Below are 5,845 nucleotides of genomic sequence, written 5' to 3'. Positions count from 1 at the left end.
GGACAGTGTGTCAGAGTCCAGTTACTAAAACAAATACTCACAATCACCATATTAAAAGCAGAAAGGCTTGTTTTGATTCACAATGTTAGAGATTCGGTCTGTATTTGCTTGGACTCATCTCCTTTGGGTATGTATGGTACACCATGTTGTGGAGGAGGTTGCTCACCTCATGGCAGTCAGAAAGCAGAGCAAGAGAGCAAGGGGCGCGGGGTCCAATATCACCATCAAGGGCAAGCCATTCGTGACCTGATTTCCTTCCACTCAAGACTCCAGCACACCACAACAGCACCACAGGCAACAGACCAGGCCTTTGGGTTGTGTGACTGTGCGGCACATTTAATACCCCAGCTGTCATGGAGAAAGACTTCTCTTTCAATGTACTTGCAAAGCACACATTATGGTTTACTGATTAATGGCTAATTAGCTTCTAAAGAATTTTTAGCAAAACACTGGTCTTTTGCCTGTAGCAGTAAGACCAAAGCTGACATCCGAACATTACCCCAGTAACCATTTCACACCAAGAAAGCTCTTAGTCAGGACTGCACTGCTTTAGTGTTATTTACATGCCTACTGGTGACTCAGGATTCAGTGTGTGAGCTTGGCCAGTGTGACAAGGGTGAGGCCTCCATTTTACCACCCATGAGCTAGCTCTTGACCTGAAGTCCACACTTCACCTCCGGTGGACTTGAGGGAGGTATCGGAGTGTGATTACATTATATGATGGACTTCCTTGATCTGATTATTGGAATCAGGAAAAGTCATCTTAAATGTACCTTCTGGTGGCAATCTCAAATAAAGCAGTTTTGGCTTTTTGCCTGCTTTTCCCCACTCTGGCAAGCCCATTTTCCTGTTACTGAGACATTCCTTCACTGGTATCAGAACCCACCTCTTCAGGATTCCAACACAGACTGAAGACCAACAACTCCCAAGGAACCTTCCAAAGCTCCAGCACCTGACTGGGACTACAGAAACATCTAGTCTCACGGGCTGAAAACCAGCAGATTCTTGGCCTCTCTGGTGTGAAACAGACATTTTTGGACTACACAGACTATAACCTGTAAACCACTCTAATAAATCTCCTTTTACAATGTCTGTTCATTCTATCAGCTCTGTTCCTTTACAGAACTCTGACATACATATGCATTCATATATGTACACACACATATATAATTGTGTGTGTGCACATGTGTGTGTGTGTGTGTGTGTGTGTGTGTGTGTTTGAATTCAACTCTGAGACCCTGACTTGTCCAATACCAAAAGAAAATGAAGACATCAAATCTGTTTCCTAAACGCAATCACTGTGGATGGAGGTGAGTGAGCATTAACTCAATGCTGAATAGGAACAAGAGGCAGAGCAAGGGCCATAAATGCAGAGATGAGCCAGGCGGGTCTCCCAGGCAGCGGATGGGCACTCCCAGCTGCGTCAGCAAGGAGGAAGCAGCAGTTGCGGGGAAAATAAGATCATGTGGGGATTCCGCATTCTATGAGAAATACAATGTTTCCAAAGCTGAAAACACACACAGCGTGGATTATAAATACGCAGCTATTATCCACAGCTCTGTACAAAGTGTGTTATTATCTAGATTATTAAACTAGTGGCTTAGATGTAACCATTATGAAATGATTGCAGAGGAGGAAGATTGAGGAGCCGGGCTAATTAAGGCAGCGTGTGGGAGCCTGGGGGAAGTCAAGGCTGGATCCAGACCCAGGCCTCCCTGTGGCCTTGTTTGGGACTGTGAACATGTAAAACAAAGAGGGTGTTTTCAAATCCACATACAATGTCCGGTTGTTACCCTCCATAATTACACTAGGTACATTCAATAGGTATCTGGAAAACTAGGTTTCAATAATTCTTCTAAGCAAATTAAAGTATGCCTTACATGCAAGAGGGGAGATATAATGCAGAGAAGATTGCTTTGAAGAGATGTAAAGTACAAAATATCAGGCCCCCACAGCTGATTGCTACCATAGATATGGTTTGATGACAAAATGAGTGTAAATGGTAATGGCAATAAAATAAGAGTAACCCCGTAAGTGAAGAGTTCTCCCAGACAACATTTTCCGTGTGTGTGCGTGTGTGTGTGTGTGTGTGTGTGTGTGTGTGTGTGTGTGTGTGTGTGTGTGTAGGTCAGAGATTGATGTCTGTCTTCCTTGATAATGAGCCAGGGTCTCTCACTTGAAACAAGATCTTGTTTGATTCAGTTAGTCTAGTTAGGCAGGTTGCTCCAGGGATCCCTTGTCTCCTCCTTCTAAGTTCTGGGATTTCAGGGAGCTCTGACACCTGCCTGCACGTACCCGGTGCTTGGAATCTGAGCTCTAGCTCCCACATTTGTGTAGTAAGCATTTTATCCACTGATCCATCTCTCCATCCCATATTTTCTGGGTTTGTTTTTTTTAACCAGAAACCAACTCCAGCCCATCTCAGGGATATACACTGTCATAACAGCTGAGGCAAGAAGCAGAAAGTTCAAGGCCTACCTGGGCTTCACAGCAACACTCTGACTGAACATGTATTTTTAAAATACCCACAAGTAGGACAATTGGTGCTAGAGTATAAAGCTCTAGGTTCAACCCTTAGCATCACAAAATAAGAATAAGATAAAATATTAGCAGGACATAGGTCCTCCTGTGTACTCTTGAGAGTCCAAGGTATGAGGACTGTAGAGTTTGAAGGCAGCCAGAAGAGTTCCAGGCCATCCTTGACTATAAAGTAAGATCCTGCCTCAAAACAACAAAATTAAGAATAATAAAAAAAGATAAAAAAACAGAAGGTGACCTGAACTCTTTGCATCTAGGAACTGGGGCCCTAGGAACTTGTTCCAACAGCTTTATTAATTTCTTTGCCCATGAGAAGCCAAAACCGAACACAGGTGCAAAAGAAAGAGAGAACACCAAGACGTAGGCCACTAGCTGGATATACGCAGGAGATCAAGCCATGGGAGAGTGGTAACTAGGAGATGTTGACATCATCACCACGTGTCAGACAGGAGAGAGAAGACTGTCACTGATGCAGCCTTCCTAGAAAAGCTGGAGGACTCAGACCCCTGAAAGTCAGTGTTGAGGCCCAAAGGCTTGGATATTCATTAGACGTAGGGCCGGTGTGTGGAAGGTCTATTGCTGTCTATAAATGCCTGCACTGCAGGCTCTGTTGAAACCAAGGTCCCAGGTCCAAAAAAGATAGGAGAATAGAGGCCCTACCATCCATTTCTCAGCCATGTGCTCAGGATGGCAGCCTTAGCAAGATCCAGGGCCTCTGGTGTTGCTGCAGCCAACCATCCACAGGCAGACAGGGACCCAATGCCCTCTACGCCCCCAGCTTGGACATGTTGCTGAGATGTTATCAGCTGCCAGGGTACCACCAAGGTCTCCACAAAACACCAAGCACAGTAATTCTGTACTTGCCCTATCTGGACACAGGAAATGACTAAAAGGGAGAAAAATTCCATTCAAAGTGGAACATTGCTGAAAACACATTTGCTGGAAACAATCAGCAGATCATGACTAAAAATTCAGAGGAAGGTTGCCATCTTGTGAGATGCTCAGAGGCTGTCAGAGCTGTGGACATCTGAGGAAAACTAACACTTGAGAATTCTAAGACAACAATGATTTCTATATTTAAAAAAATGTAACCAAACTGGAATATGGAATGGAATGGAGACACATGCTCTGCTTGTACCCACACTCCAAAGTATAGAATATTCTGTTTGGTGAATAAGCTGGTCCCTAAAAACAATCCATGTTTGACTTGAGGTCTCTAAAGGACCAGGGCTTTGGGAGAAGCTTAATTAAGTGCTTGTCCTATAGTCATGAGAACCTCAGTGTGAGCCCCCAAAAAACACATAAAAAAGATGATGTGGTGGCATGCAACCATATTCTGAGCACTGGAAAGGTAGAGACAAATGGATTCCTGGTGTTGCAGGCCAGGCAGGCCTGCTTACCTGGTGAGTTTCAGGCCAATTTGAGACCCTGTCTCAAAACAATAATGTAACGGTGCCTGAGGAACACCACCTGAGACTGACCTCTGGCCTTCACATGCATGTACACCAACATGCATTTACACACACACACACGAGAAAACAAAACCACCTCATCACATGATATAAATTGTCAATACATATACATGTCAATACAATGCTTTGATAGCCCCTTTTCACAGTCTTGTCTAAATTCATCCAAGAACATGACCACATAAGAGCTTGAAGCCTGGATAAGAGCCAAGGACATAGCTGGTCCCGGTGCCACCCTTTGCTTCATATGTGAGCAGCTGCCACCTCCACATTAGTCATACTTTCCAGCAGGAATTCCATCAGGAGAAGTGCTAGATCAGTTACATGTTAACTACAAGTGTACAGCAAAACACAGATGCTGCCACAACATGCCCAGCATAATTGCCTCATATTGATAGCGTGATTCGCCCCATTCTTCCCAACAGAATGCAGTTGCCCCATCTAATTACTTCACCATCCCCTAGGCAAGACTGCTCACCAGGCCCCAGCCAGGCCTGCAAGTGCTCCAGACACAACCACTCTGAGCTTCCTCCACAGCCTCCAGGAAAAGTCACAACGATGCCCAGGGTGAGTTCAGGAATCCCCAACCTCAGCAGGATGGGGAAATGTCTGTGTGCATATGTAAGGAGCAGGGAAAGGGAGTGGTCTGGGGTCTTGGTCCCCAGCTCCCCCTCCAGGACAACCATCACATCTGTCACCCTCACTTTTGACAACCAGAATCTTGACACATTGTCATGGACACAGGAATTTTAGGTGAGTGGCATTCATTCTCCCCACGACTTTTCTTGGCAGACAGAAAAGCCAAGATGGCAGGGAAGCCCCACACACTCAGCACCTTTCCACGAAGCCATCTTAGATTTCTCTGTCCTGGCTCAAGGGTTTCTGCCCAAGATCACTGTCTCCAGCCTCCTGCTCTGCAAATGAAAGTCTCCAGCTTTCACACTTAGAGGCTGTTTCTTCAAACCTCCCCAAGGCTCTGACTTGATTCACCTTCTCTTGTCATTCACTTATTTCAGAATCCCTCCTCAGCACGTATGTCCACTATGGCCCTGCCTTCCTCACATGTTCTCCTTTCCCCTGCAGGACACAGAACGTGGCATCCCACACAATCGGTGTGCTCCTGTGTCTCCTTGTCTGCTCTCTGTTTTATTCTAGGAGGGTTTGGGTTGCAGCTGTACCTTCAGTACCTTGGAGAGCACCCATGAGCCATGAAGTGTTTGTACCATGGTTGAGGTGCCCTCACAGCTGTGAGCTCCAGCACCAGGCTCTCTACTTATCCTTTAATTGTGGGTTGCTCCCACCACCTCTTCTATCAGACAGAAGTATACCCCACAAGCCTGGGCATTCTATGTGCTACTTTATATATGGGGATGGATGGATGGATGGGTCCATTAGACAAGCCTAAATTATGCCTAGGGGTATGGCCTGGGTTCGATGGGGAAATTCTTTTGTGTTTAAAAGTTAATTCATCCATCATTTCAGTGGGCTATACAGATACTATCTATGCTGACCACAGACAAAATGATATTTAAAAAGAAGTCCTTGAGTTGGCACATCCCACTTTCTTCTAGGTTGTAATTAGCCCTAAAATTTCTTCCAGTCTGTAAAGCCTTTTGTTACTCTGCAATTCTATCTGCCTTCTTCTCCTGCCTTAAACAATGGGTGGAATGTCCTGGAGACATTTGCCAAGTGCCACCCTCAAGTACCACCCCAACCTGTGCCAGAAAACACAAAGGCCCAAGCCAAGTCAATCCCCTCCCAAACCCAACTAACACACAATGGGAAGTAAACACAATCCCACCAGCTTTCTCCTGGCCTCATTCCTTATTTCCCTCAGA

The sequence above is a fragment of the Peromyscus eremicus genome, chromosome 12 (assembly GCF_949786415.1).
Source record: "Peromyscus eremicus chromosome 12, PerEre_H2_v1, whole genome shotgun sequence".
In the NCBI taxonomy this organism is placed as follows: domain Eukaryota; kingdom Metazoa; phylum Chordata; class Mammalia; order Rodentia; family Cricetidae; genus Peromyscus; species Peromyscus eremicus.
This window is presented reverse-complemented; position numbering follows the sequence as displayed.